Consider the following 15,317-nt stretch of genomic DNA (forward strand, 5'->3'; position numbering starts at 1 on the left):
ACACTTATGAAAAGAAAAGCTTGTCTAATGAGCGTGAATTGGATTTTTGATTTCTTTTAAATGCTTAAATGATTTTCAGTTCATTTAAGTAAGTTTAAGTAAGTTTCCCAGATGAGCCTTTGAACAAAACGTAGGAAATAAAGATACTTATCTCTGGTTCTGATCTCTAGCTTCATAGTACCTTTACATTCATGAAGACATCATCTTAGTGATCAATTACAGTCTTCACAGGCATTCAAGAAAATACTGAGGCTGCTTTATAATTTATTTTTTTTAATATTTACTGTACTGTCATTAGGGAAATTAACCTGAAATTTACAGATGAAAGTATTAGTGATGTGAGACAGTAGCTTAACTAGCTCAAAGGAGAAGAGGCACTGGGCTTCCTTTTGAAGATAAGACATAAGCAGTAGTTGCTCGTGTGGATGAAAAAGAATAGAAATCTAGAGCAGATCATAAGGACTTCTCTGAGTATGAAAGAATCAGGCACAGTATATTCAGTAGTCTCAGTGATATACAGAGAGGGTGCATTTCAACTTTTTACTAACATCTCCTTTATAGGTTTCCAAAACTGATGTTGCACTGGCAGTTTTTAAACCCTAGCAGGAACAGGGCTCTTCTAGATACAAGAAACAAAATAATGAATAGGAATTCATTCTTACACTGTATCAGGGCCTCTTTATCATCTCCCATAGGAAACACACGCTCATCTCTGTGTTTGTCTTTATGATGCTGCACAGGTGTCTGTTTTCTTTTTATTTTTTCTCTTTAGATGTGGCAGGGTTTCTACTTGCACAACGCAGCTGCAAGGAGCAGTGACAGTCAAGCTTTTTTTTTTTTCCTTGGAAAAGCAGTATTTTCACACACAGAGGGGAGCAGATATAGTGAGACCAACTTCTCTTGTCTCCCTGTTGGGAGCTGCAAAGCAAGACCCGTCGTGAGGCACTGTCTTCTTTCCAGCTCTCTGTGTGCAATGCTGGCAAAAGTGCAGGGCAGGGACTAATCCCCTCGGAATGCAGCAATTATCACTAAATAAGTATTAATTGCGGCATGCCAAGGGGATTAGCACAGTTGAGCCCAATTATAGCAAAGCAGAGCTTCGCTGTAAGGCGCTGTGGTGCATTGAAATGCGGTGAGGCAATATAGGACTGTCACTCTTCGACAATTTGTCAATAGAAATTGTGGGCTTACATACTGTAAACAGCAATTTCATTTTCTTTTCAGTGTATTGGTCTAGTGCATGAATGGTGTGCCTCGCTGGGGGCTACAGCGTTCTCATCAGAGAAAATTGTTGCTTATTTAACATCCATTATCTTTGTGAGAACATCTCCAAAACCGATTTTGATACTTGTAGTGTTAGTTCTGGTCCTATAACTGATTCCCTGCTGAATCAGGGGCAAGACTCTGCAATCTGGATTCTCCCGTCTCCTCTATCAGGTTGGCCAGCTCCGCCATCAGGTGATGTAGGTATTAATTTTGCCTGCAAGTACTAACTGTACCAAATTGGCTTAGGAGAACTTTTGATAACTGACCTGTTCTCAGTCCCAGCAGACTGCGGTGATGATTACAGGCAAGCTCTCTGTGGTAGCAATACATGAGCCAGAGGGCAGTGTGTAGTTATTTTTTAATCCTCAGCTTGACTGCGGTGTGTTTGTTTTCTAGTTTTCATTTATTTCCTGTTAAAACTGCAAACCCTGCTGCTTTTTTTTTTTTTTTTTCTTCAGTTCAGTCAAAGCATAACCAGTAAGTATGAAAAAGAAATGCTTCTGGGATGAATCAGCCCCTTGCATTAGAGCTGTTTCAGGATTTCTTGTGTCCAGAGAAAGAAGGGCATATTGATGCACAGAACCAGCTGAATGCATGCCTTATCTATTTTATGAAAGGTGTTATACTTTATAGATAAAGAGCTGCGCCTTAACCTGCACTAAACACAGCGGAGTTGTATTTGGGGATCACCTCAGTTCCCCGCCCTATTCTGTTTCAGGAACCATAGATAAAATCTTGTGGTCTTCCCAGCATAGGAGAGTAACTCTCGAAATGTGCTTTCTTCCACCAGTATGTTTAGATAAAGAGTCGAGTTAGCAGAGAGCTAACTCGAGACTTAGGAAGAACTTCCTAACCCATCAGGGAAGTTTTCATGTCTCTCACATGGCTTTGTCTGATCTGAGAATAACTGCTGGTTCAGCTGAATTAGTGTTGGCTGTAGTCTCTAGACCAGTGTTATCAAGGTTATTAGGAAATAAGTAAACTGAAACACTGAGTCGTTTAAAGTGTTGGTTAAAAACGCATGTATGAGTTTGTCTAACACACAAGATAGGTAGGAGCTGCCAAAATTTTATCTGTGCTGTGTGGTTCCTAGAGACTAAATAAGCTGAAAATATGGTGGCGGAATAAGAAAATGATTTCTCATAGTGCAATCACAAGACATGTGAAGACAGGGTCGATTTTTCCTAGAAAACAGACCACTTCCCCTTTTTCTGCATCCTCAACTGCATGTGATTTGCATCTCCAATGTTATATTTGTTTAGAGAATAACTCATAATGCATGTGTGATTGCTCCTTTGTATACTTCAATTGTATTTTGATTATTGTATTTCAATTACTGTAGTTTGATTAGGATGATATGCTTGCCTCCACGTAAAAGATGAGGGATTGGAGGAGAGAATTTCTAGGAGCACTATCATGCAAAGCCTTTTTTTTTTCTCTACCCACAGTTCTAAATGAAGTCCATTTCTCTGACCTTTCCCTAACTAGACATCAAAACACACTGACCCAACTGCTGTTCTCCCAGTGTGCCTACTGTTGCCATTAATCTTCCTTTCTTATACAGCTCTTCATTCCTTTTCCTTACCTTTGGCCTCAACTCTTTATTCAAAGTGATAATTTGCTGGCTCTCTGCCTGAGGGAGAAGCTGTGATCAATAACAGGAGGAGACAGGGGTCAGCAGAATAGTGATGAGCAGTGCTATTTGCTTCTCTGAAGGCGCTGGTACCCAAAAATATCAATAACTGGTATGATATTATTTTCGCTTTTGGATAAGGTGCCAGTGAGATTTAGATAGCCTGCAGTGAAAGCAGGGCTCTTATTCTGCTCACTCACTCTTTATTTCAGTCTTCCTTTATGTAGTAAAGTGGACAGAGAGAGCTTTATTCAGCTTGCACCGGAATACAGACCATGTACCCATGTACCTGAGTGCAGCCAGTTCTGGATCTGACACACCTCTTCCAACTCCAGCATGTGAGGTGGCTCTCATGAGCTGTGCTTTGCTCACTGCCTGACAATGAGCGATTGCATCTCCAGCTTCCTCTTTTAGCATCTGGGGTTGAAAAGCTGCACAGGAAACCCTTGCTGAGGCTAAGAGAGGGCAGACACTCAGCAGTACTGTCCACATACTGCAGAATGGCATGCAGCACTAGTAACATTAGTTTCTAATTATTTTGATATTGAATGGTACCGTATGTAATAGTTATTAAATAATAGAATTATGCTGTGTTATCAATATATTAGCCTTCATTATTCCAGACTGCAAGGTGATACATTTCTTGGTCTCCATCTTCCAAGAATTTCAATTTACTTTGCTTTTGAAAGATTATAAATCCTTACTTCTTATATGCACAATAATTCTCACCTTGTCAGTCATCTTCAGAATACTGGGAAACAGAGATCACCAGTCCTGTTCCCATATCTGCTGGGGATGCAGCACATTCCTTTGTCTTATTTCTAAGAATCAAGAAAAAAAAAAAAAAAAAACACCAAAACCCACTTTTTGTTAAGATACCTGTGCTCCTTCCCACCCTAAGCTCTCATCCTGAAATATATTAAATAGCATTCCACAGTCTTTGAGCCCATTGTATTTGATGGAGGGGAAGGTTTACTTTTCAGTTTCAAAGGTGCATCTAAGTCACGTTTTCAGGCTTCTCTTATTCACAGATGTCTAAAATTTACTCTTTATTTCTGGTAATAAAAGTGAAAAATTTTATTTGCATTTGAAAAAGTTAATGCGATTTTTTAATTTTTTTTTTTTTTCAAAGTGAGAGCTAGCATCATGCTGAAGAGTTTTTTGTTTTGTTTTTCTTTTTTTTTCTTCTAATTTTCTTATAAATTCTTTTGCTGGAGAAAGTACTTTTTTCATATATTCCCTTCTCAAGAAAAGCTTTCTACAGCTGCAGATTTCATCTTTCTTAATTTCATTATGCTGGCTTGTTCCTTTCCTCTATTACTTGTAAATTAATGTCTTTTTTTTTTCTTAGCTTCTTATTGTTCAGAATAATAACTATATATTAAGAAAGAAGTACCCCTAGCCATAGTTCTTTCCATCCAAAACCTCCAAGTTTTAAAATTCTAACAAGAACCTTTCAATTCCTCTTTGTCTTTAACTTTTAGTGCCTTGTTTTTCTTGACTTCCTTAATTTCTTCATCTGTAAAAGCTTAACTCCCTCAGCTTTGTAGCATTAATTTCAGAAGTACATTGAGGTCCTCAAGTAAAAGCATAACAAAATAATATTATTAAATCATTTTCTTGTGTCTTGTCAGCTCGTAGCACAGTGCATTCTCCAGAGTGATATTTGCCAGGTTAATGTTTAACTGTGCATTTTCTGTTACCTGTGTGGCTTCCACCCCTGCCTACTGAATGTTGCTTTAATACTGCTAGATGTGATCAGAAGCTTGGTTCTGTAAAGAAACAAGCGTTATGATTCTCCTGACTCAGTCTGCCTTTCACCACCACCTCCCCCCAACAACTTGTGACCTGGGGGGGTTAACATCTACCCAGGAAAACAAAGGAGACTCAAACATAACCTGCTCTTACCTGTAGTTTTGTGCAGGCTCCCACAGCGATCTTATTAGTACCTTCAGAGCAGGGCTAAGAAACGAGGGCATTTTCACTTTCACATGAGGCTGCTGGGTAAGTCAGCACGTGCACATGTGCTTCAAATGAGCCACATAACCCACAGCAGTGTGCCTGGTCACCTGGCCCCACAGAAGGAGGGCTGAGGGTGTGAAATGGCCAAGAGAGCAAAAGAGGTTTAGGAAAATGTGGAGGATGCCACAGCAATTGCACTGGATGTGGAATGTGCACTTGCAGGAAATGAAGATTCACAGGCACTGTAGCTGTGCAGAGCTGCTCTGTTTCGCATTGCTCTGAGTGCTGTATCAATGCCTACAATATGGGGCTGAAAATTCCTGTAAATTCCAAGGCCGCATCCAGATTGTTTCTAACCATGCATGATCAAAGTTCTTTACTCTGAGAGTGATTAGGTGCTGGAACAGCTTGCCCAGAGAGGTTGTGGATGCCCTGTCCCTGGAGATGTTCAAGGCCAGGTTGAACGGGGACCTGGGCAACCTGGTCTATTAATAATTGGAGGAGGTTGGTGTCCTTGCCTGTGGCAGGAGGGTTGGAGATTCATGATCCTTGAGGAGCCTTCCAACCTGGCCATTCTGTGTGATTCTGTGATCTGTGGTGATCCGTTGCAGTATCTCACTAGAGAACAGCTTTGAGCAGCAGAAGGCTGAATCCCGTGCCCTGCTTAGTCTGTAGGTGTGGTGCCCAGCTTCCTGTGTCAGACTCGCAGGAGGAGATGCATGCTGTGCTCTCTCACAAAGACAGCCCGGTGCTCCACTCTGCAGGCTGCTCTGCCTCTGAGGACAAAATGGCTCCTGAGTACTGCACACAGTTTTTCTCACAATACAAAGATGTGGTATGTTCACATCAAAAGTTTCCTCTCTTCAGTTACATACAGCTGAATAAGGCAGGCAGTGCCAGCTGTGCTAGTGCTTCATGTCTTGTGGACACCGCAAAGGTATATGGAGTCCAGTTCTACGTGTGATGCAGGCTGTTGTCTAGCCCTGAGAGTGCAACAATTTTCAGCTGCTAATGTGAAGTCTGTATTTTAATCAGAGCTTTAAAATGAGCTTGGTGCCTTTACAAGTGTAATTAAGCTACCACATTGACAGTGGCTGCTGCTTATAATACACACTGGGCACAGTTGTGTTGCTTTTGAAGCTGGACTGAATTTGTGCACACTTTCTAGGATCTTCTGAGAGCTGCTGAATTGCGGAATGGTCCTAGCAACCATCAAAGTTTTTAAAAAGTCTTGTGAAAAGAAGAATTCAAAAGAAAACCCCAACCTCAAGCATCAGTACCAAGAATGTAAAACCCAGACCTCAGAAGCTGCGAGGGAGAGGAAGATGCATGCGTTTTGGGGTGGCTGCCAGCAGGTGGACTCTGAAAGACCTTATAGAAGCAGTGCTTCCTGCGGAGGCAACCAGAAGGTACCAGCCCGTGGAGGTGCCTTCCTCCTCACCATCCTGTACTACACACCCCAGCACGGCCTGCTGGAGCAAGATGAAGTGGAAGAGGATTGCTGTCTTTGTCACCTTGCAGGCGCAGCTCCCACTTACAGGTAAGGCAGGATTTTATTTGATGAGGCACTCTTTTAAGACGTTTTTGAGGTAAGGGAAGAGCACGATGCTGTGTGGTAAATTCCCCAGCCCTCTGTTTGCAGGGGGGTACGTTGAACCTCAACCATGTCCATCCCTCTAGTTGCAGCTAGTGATGGGCTGGGGCCATAGGACTGATCCAGTCTGACACCCCTTTCCGCAAAGATGTCCTCTGGTGGGTAGGGAGGAAGGTCACCGCTGGCGTTGAGGCCAGTGCTTTGGGCCATAAACAAAATCTTACCCCTCACCTGGGCAGCATTCCCTGGGATTTAAAGGGAGCTATTTGATACTAAAATGAAAATGTAGTTACTTTCAGTAATCAGCACAGGAGAATATCTAAGTAAATTCAGATTAAGTTAGAGCCACGTTACTCACAACAGGACGTTGGTGGTTGGAGGCAGTGTGTGGCAGAGCCAGCGGGCTGATATACAGGAACACACATCAAGATACAAGGGATAGAATCCTTCCCTTTGTGTCTTTACACCAGTGATTGTGTCTTCTGGACAAAGTAAAATGAAAATGTTTTTATGTATTGATTTGTGGTGATGTATGGGTTGGCCGCGCTTGGACAGAAAGTGAGGCTGTTTTGGTGTGCCCAAATCTTCAGAAGTCACACTCATTTTAGGAGAGATGTACATTCATACATCTTTGTAGCTTAGGAGTTCAAAAGAGCAAGAAAACTGAATGTAGATCCAGGGAAGACGAGGGCATAGGCCTGTGTCTGGGGAAATAAGCAACAGCGAGATACAGGTAGGCCACATTTGTGCTTGTATTAAAATCCTCTGGAAGAGTATGCACTAAGTATGCTTAACAAACACACAGTTGCTGCTCCAAAGAGCTTTGTAGTCTGCAGTGAAATTTTAGTAAAAGGTTTTCTGGAGATCAGAGAAGCATCTCACAACCATATGTGGCACCAGTTCTAGTAGTTCGTGGAGATCGTTTCAGGAGGACTTTACATAGAATAACATTCTCTGCGGTGAGTATGCCTTCTGTTTGTCTACGTTTAACAAGCTGTGTCCCTTTGTGATACTTAAGTGCCTTTCATATATTGTTTTGTATGCACAGATGTGGGTGTGAGATGTAAACAGACAGTAGAAACTCCTTTTCCTTCATCTTTGAGAAGCGCTTTTGAAATGTATGCAACTTTAAGATTTCTCAAGAAAAGACTATTTTATTTTATATACTCCATATATAAAATGGAGTTATATACAAAATGGAGTTATGGGGATCACTTCAGACACATTTTAAGCTGAAAATACTTTTTTGCATTTTTTTTCTTCTATTCTGTCCAACATATCGGAACTCTGGTTTCTTATCTGTAATTTTTTTTGTAAGAAAACTTACTGAGAAAATATGTAATACTTTGCAGATGGCTGAAGCCAGCCCTGTAAGTGTCTCTTGTGAAAAGCTTTTGGAGTATTCACACTCACAAAGAATAGATGAGATTGAATTTTGAACAAGCTACAGCTGCCATTGTTTTGAGGCGGTTGCCTATGAATTTGAGGGGAAGTGTTTCTCACAGGTAACCACAGTAGTTTGAAGAGTTGTAGTATTTATGAGAAAAGTAACACAAAATTTGTGGAATTGTTGCTGTGTTATTGATGCAAAATACACAGAGGCAAACATGTAAGATAATCATGAACTTAGCTCAAAGACGAGGCTGAATAGATGAGGTTTTTCAGCTCAAACAGAACAAATGCAGAGATCTGCTGCTGCCTGGAGTGTTTTTCAAGCCTTTTTAACATGAAGTAAAATTCCAGAAAGTTTTCATGAACAAGCTAAGAGTGGACCAAAGTTTGGTAAACTGCATACCGCTTTGCAGTGAATTCATTTCCACTTCACTGTAATGCATTTTGTTCTTGCTCTCCAAGCAATCAAACTGAAGACACTACCAAGACTGGGACTGATAGACTTGTGACGACTTTGCTTTGATCTTTTGAATGCTGAAGTATGTATGTCAGGCAAGAGAAACATTTTGTTTTCAAGTAAATAAGTCTATAGATGTAACACAAATTCTGAATCTGATTTGTTGAGTTCCTAACGTTATACCACACATTTCAGAATCCTTGACCTTTGAGCAAGTACAGACAAGTTTTATCGTGTACATGTTTATTTTTCTGTGTGGTCCCCATCCACGGTGCAAAAGTGTAGCTCTCAAAGTCTAGCTGAGATCTTTCTACAACCTCTCTATTCAAAAGTGTCTAGATATTAATCTTGGCAGATAATTTATTGATTGTCTTTTCTTTGATACGTAAGAAGAACTTTAAAAGACTACACAAATACGACAATGAGAATGGTAGAAATCTTTGTATAGTTTACAGAGCTTTTAGTCGGAAGCATGACGTTCTAAATGACAGTAGGTCAGTGCTGTAGAAATGCTCATTTTAAAAATGGCTGATGAGATAGCGTTTTGACTTTTATAAATACACAGCACCCCCATATGTATATAAATACATATATACATATACAAATATGTGTGCAAGCACTCTGCAAGTTCAGCCTTTCCCTGTTTTTCACAAAATCGCTGTCGTGAGAATTATGTGTTAAACAGAATTGGACAGTGCATATTTTTTTTGCTAGCTCTGCGGAAACTAAAACATGTCAGCCATTGACAGAGATTACTTGCACAGCTTATTTGCACAATATTTTTCTGCTCTGCATAATTGGTCTCTGCCCAATGGGCGCCATGCTATCGGGAGCTTTTTCTAATCAGTTAATGGGCAGGATGATTAAACAGATTGCGGGTGTTAGGGTTCATTTTACACCTTCCTTTTCGTAAGATGACTTAGCAGATCTGCAAACTACAAGACTTATAAATTTCAAGTTGTTTACAAGACCCTTGGAAAACCCAAGCAAAAAATTCTGGCTGCCACCCACATGTCCTTATCCCTGGTCTGTTAAGGTCTCCTAGCTGAATTTTTGTCAGACCTCGAGGGGGTGGAAAAACAATTCAAAAGGCTTATTTTTACTTGTTTTATTTCCCATTTCTCTTCTCTATTCACAGCGACTCATTAATAATTCATGTAAAAAAACCGTATGAACTGGCACACTAGCAAATGGAACAAAATGTAGGCAAATGTAGCTTTTCTTTGTAAAGGGCCGTTTGTCGAGCTCTTGCAGTGCTATAGTCAATTCTCCAATGCTTGTTAGAGAATAAGAGATTTCCATCGGAACTTTTCCAAGCAAAATTCCTAATGAGTGAAGTAGCAAGTTAATTATCGTGTTCCTTTTGTTGTTTTTCATCTACGCTAGAGAGAATTTTCTGAAATTATATTCCATACATTTGTCCTGTCAGAGTATGAATATTCAAACATCAAATAAGACAGTGTGGATTAAAAGCTAAAGTTGGGGGAAACATAGGAGGTTCTCTGGCAGTTTATAGCGGACGAGAGCTTGATTTATGAAGGAATGCCCACGTGAGGGACAGTTGTGACAATAATTTTCTGTTACTCCTGCAAGCTTGAATTGCGACTAGCGACATGCTTAAACTCATAAATAAACTGTTTTCCTATCTCCAAGCTGTAACCAAAGTCCTTTTACAAGTGAAAGAAAAAAAGAATTATTGGAACAATTGCAGATGGATGCCAAATCCTTCCTCTCCTCCAATTTATCATATATTTGAATGACTGTATGTAGGATTATACAGTATATTGGCTATTCAGTTTATAAAATTGAGCATCTTTTTATGGTGGCATGAATGAAGATACAGCTTCTTAAAGATGCTCATAAAATATTTATCCCGCTAGAAGTATTTATTTTGTATGTATGTGTAGTTGTATGTTTATTGTTCGTTTTCAGTGTTCTGCTGATGTGAATTCAGTTAACGTCTAAAATAAAGTTTTGCTACTGTTCCTCTTTAGCATTAAGAAAACAATTTTGGCTGTTCCAAAGACTTCAGAGAAGCTGAGATTTTGTTGTATTTTATTTTATTTTTTCTGATTTACACTGGTGTATGATGTGAATCAGTTCTGCTTCTTCAAAAAATAGAGTATTTTTAGTTTTTAAAATATCATAGTCCGGATCAGTTTTCTACAGGAGAGCAATGGAAGGATTTAACTCCACATTATCCTGTGCAACTGATCAGTAGCTTCATATGTAACCTAGGTCAAATACATGTGCAAATGAGCTCAGTTTGCCGTAACTCAGTCTATCTGTTCAAGTGCACAAATCGAGAGACAGTGAAAATGCACATATGTAGCCACGTGCAGTGGATATGTCCATCTTTTTAAAGGTTAAACTTACAGAGATATGGTTCTTTCCCTCTTGACAATTCGGGTATTAAAAATAGGAGTGAAAACATCTATCTCCTAAACATTGAAGTTGCAAGCGCTGGTGTCTATACAAGTTCTGTTTAAGGATTAGAAGTCATTTTATATTTGAACCATATAGCCTGGAAATGTTTGAATCCCTACAAGTTTCCTAGGAATAAAACATCAACCTTCCGAAGCTCTATATGTATTTTGTTTCAAGTACTTTATTATGTTTATTTCAAATCTTTCAATCTCACTTTATTTCTTATTGGAACTGGTGGCAGTTGGGCAGGACAGACAACGATATACAGAATGAAAGGGAGAAGAACTGAGAAAGATGGGAGTTTTCCATCTCCACATGCTTATTGTATATGAGAGTATGTTAAACATAGCGCTTTTAGTAAACAGGTTGCTGAGCCCAATGAAATGCTTGGACTATTTGCCCCATTTCTTTCAAGAATGTATTCATAGTGAAAACTTCATCTCTGTATCCTGACTGATGCTCACCTACGTCCTGATTCTTTTGGAGTCAAACAACTTTCTGAAAATTCGTTGTATTTCTGATTGATGGAGAAGCCATGAAGTTACAGCTTAACTCTACAAAAGCTCAGGTAATGTGGAGGTGATACTAAATTACAAGTAGGTGGAGGTTGACAAGGAAAAAGGGTTGGAAAATTGTCAACAAATCATAGCATGCAGTAAGTTGAGGTTGTGGCTCTGTCATCAACACGCGTGGCTTTATAAGTAATTTTACCCTATTTGATTTACTTACAATTCAAGAGTTGTCTTCAGTGAAAATACTAATTTTCACTGCTAAGATGCTTGCTTATTTTTCTGCTTGTTTTTATTTGCATTTTCAAACCTGTATGACACCAGAAAAAGGGCTTAACAGCTATATAGCTGGTAACTTTTTTCTTTTCTTTCTTTTTTTTTTTTTTTTGGCATTGCTTGCGGTTAATGAGAACTGAAAATAGCTTCTTGGTCAAAAAGCATATAGAACATGTAGAACTAAAGAACGCTTAAAAAGAAGCTTTCCCAGGTGCCCTGAAATTTCAATCTCAAAAAAAAAAAGAACATACTTTATTATGCATGTTAAAAAAATAATAATAGTTTAAAAAATAGCAAGTAATGAACTGAAACACTTTTCTAATGGAGTAAGATGTGATATTCAGGAAATTAATATCACAGTGCTAATTTTTGTGGTATGTTATTTAATTTTAAGTAAGCTGCTCAATAAAGGAAAGAGCTACCTGATGAGAAAAATCTTTTGCTGATTGTTTATCCAGGTTTTATATCCAATTTATTCCAGCTAGGAGTATGAGTGTTTTGTATTCATTTCACTTAAAACGTTGCTGTCATCTATATGACAGCCAAACCTTAAATAAACAGTGTCAAATATTTATAGAAATGCTTCCCAAATACTGACTGCATAAGTTTGCATTATAAATTCATTCGAATTCCTCATGGTGTACATCTTGTCACAAAGTAAACTGAGGCTTAGAGGAGGGAAAAGAGAAAAATATCCAGTAGGTAATTAGATGGATGAGAGCATGCCCTTATTGTTACACCGATCTTGCATGCGACTCAAGATACCTTTTTGCAGACATTGATGTATGGAGTCAGAGCCTAAACTGGTAAGGTTCTTCAGCTAAAGGTATTTATTTAGAATTATTTAATACAGAAAATTGGCTCAAACTATAAATTAACATAGGATAATTCATTACTTTCTCAGGTCAATTTGAAGCAAGAGTTTTGCATAATGTGACAATACTACTTTTAAATATTCTTGGCATGCATTAGTTTATTGAAAGAGATCAACCTCTATAGTTAGGTACTGCACATTCCTGGCTATCCAGTGTATCCAGTTCTGTCATTCAGAAATAGCTGGATGGTTTGAGTGATGATTTTTAAAAGTATAATTAAACTGAGTGCCTGGGATGAGACTTTATAGCTCGTAGTCAGTACAAAGTCTTTACAATGAAAGTTTTTGAATGACACCCAATTATACATTAGATCCTTATAATATTATTTTCTTTTTTCGGTCATATATTGGCAAGCTTCAGTCCGAAAACCAACATCCAGTCTTTGGTGGGAGAACTCTTTTCTGTCTCTACTTTGTATTAGTTATTGCAGTTTACATTGTTTCCCGTCTAACCATGTAAAACTGACTGCAGTAAAGAAGTCTTAACAGGACTCTCTGGAGTAATGGCTCCTTTCTTCTGAGTTTCCCTCTCCGTTGTGAGAATTTACAGAATTCACACAGTATCACTGTTTTGCACTCTTACATAAGTAAGGCAATTTTGGCAGTGCTTTGTGCAAGCACGCAGGTGCACTTATGAGGAAAAGTGGAACAAAACCCTGCGAGTTTCACTAGGAACCATATTATGAAGGAAGGAAAATAGGATATAGAGGGAGTAATATTTACTATTTGATACCTTGTTAAAAACAGTCTACCTTCACTAAGGGCAGTTGGTTTCTGAGAAGGAAGCAAACAATTCTGTGAATTATTCTGAGTACAGTTCGTCCGTTCATGACAGGTCTTCTAACAGATTGGCTTCTTACAATTTTTTAAAGGATGTTATTTCAGTTCTATAGATTTCTTCCTAACAACTTGCTACTAATTTTCGAGTTGCTATTTTGTATTATTTTATGGTTTATTCCCTCAGGTATCATACCTGACCAGGAATAAGTTGTACAGGTGAACTCATTCTTGAAGGCTTAATCATTACAGGCTGGAACTTGTTCAGGGAATTTGTCAAAAGGATGTTCAGGAGAGATATGTGAGAATGATACTCTAGAAAGTAACGTAAGTACACATTTTTCTGTTGTGTTTTTTCTTCACATTTCTCAGGAAGTGTTAATATTCTTGCTGTTAATATTACTTTGACATATGTTATGAAGAGTTACAAATGCAACGCAGCCAAAATAATCCATGTGATAGCTGACTGTGGATGCTTACATTAGCAGTAGGTTTGACTTCATATTTATTACCTGCAGTTTTTTTTCCTATTGCCTGTGACATACTCTTCATTACTAATGGTATTCTGTTTCTTTTGATCTCTCCCTGAAGTTCAACTTTTCTATATATATGTTTGCTGGGGACTACTCTGATGAATAGGATATACCAATGAAATTTTGCAGATAGTGAGCTTAAAGAGTTTTGGTGAAAGTAAATAAAATTAAACCTCAATTTTAAAAAAAATGTCTCTTAATTGCCTTTTCTTGAGAAGGAAGAGGAGTAATATTCAATTTCAAGTGACTTGATTTTTAACTTCTTGAAACTACTGATCTTTTATGTATAAGACTGAGCATTTGTGTATTATGAGAGCAACCACACCTAACAGACCAGAAGAGACAAGCAAGGTTAACCAATCTGGATTTCTAGGTGGAGATCAGATGTCATTTCAGTTTCTTTTAAAAAAAAATGAAAATCTAATATAAAAATCTTTTATGTAAAAGCCCTCTGGAATTTAGCTTTGTGGATTGCTTTTTCAGTGCCCCATTATGACAGATGACTTCCACTTTCTGCATCAGGCTCAATTACAGCTTGCTTGCTGAGAATGTGGTTTTCTTTTTCCCATAGTAAATGATGAATAATTTTATTAAAACCAGCACAACATTGTCCATTTTCTTTATACATAAATTTTGTGAGAAATCTCAAAGGTGTCATTTAAGGTGGCTGCTTCAGACAATTAGCAATGCTACCTTAGATGTGACCTAGATGTCTAATGAAGGCTGCTTGTAACTTCAGAATGTAATCCCTCCCCAAAATTCTGAAAGTAACTACAGATTTTCATGAAAGGTTTGGGGTTTTTGGTTTGTTTATTTATTTTTGTGCGTGTGTGGGGTTTTTTTTGTTTTTAAGAATTTTGCCTAAAATATGACAAGAAAAGTTTGATGTATTACTTGATCTTTTTTCTGAGGATGCATTTTTTGATCACATCCTTGATTGTATCTCCATGATTCAAAAAATGGAGATTCCCACTACATTATTTCTCTCTCCAGAAGAAGCAGATTTAATTCATGCTTTTTCGAATTCCGTTAAGTTTCAGATGCTTCTGATACCAGTGTGAACTGGGCAGAACTGGAATTCTCATTGTCCTGTCTTTACACACAGCAAAATTAAGCTTTTTTCTTCTAATAATTCAGATGTTACTTTACTACTTGCCTCAAAACCCAGCAGTGCTATAAAGCATTTGTTGCTGCTGTTAGGTATGTCTCTTCTGACCGAAAAACAGCAGATTTTCAGGCTTTTTTTTTTCTTTTTTTTTTTTTTATAACTCTCTTGAAGTTATAGCTATGAAGCTTCAACCCTATCTCATTGTAACATCTTTTCCAAGATGTTTTTATCTGATTTTATCTTTCTCAGCTGCAAAGAAGTAGCTAACAGGTTTGCCTCCTTTCTCTCTTGCTCTTCTTTTTATATCTTGGGCCAAACGTCTGTTTGTTAGACATGATGGTTTTAGTAAATCAGATACCAGGTTTAAAATTAAACTTCAGGGGAAGCCATTTTTTGATTCTGCTAAACTTCTCAAGATTTTTGTTCCTTGTTTTCCACTGGGATAAACCAAAGCCTTCCAAAGTTTTTTTTCCTGAGATGCCAAGCAGTCTGAGACCAACTAGTCTTTC

Source organism: Meleagris gallopavo, chromosome 1, assembly GCF_000146605.3.
Source record: "Meleagris gallopavo isolate NT-WF06-2002-E0010 breed Aviagen turkey brand Nicholas breeding stock chromosome 1, Turkey_5.1, whole genome shotgun sequence".
Lineage (NCBI taxonomy): Eukaryota > Metazoa > Chordata > Aves > Galliformes > Phasianidae > Meleagris > Meleagris gallopavo.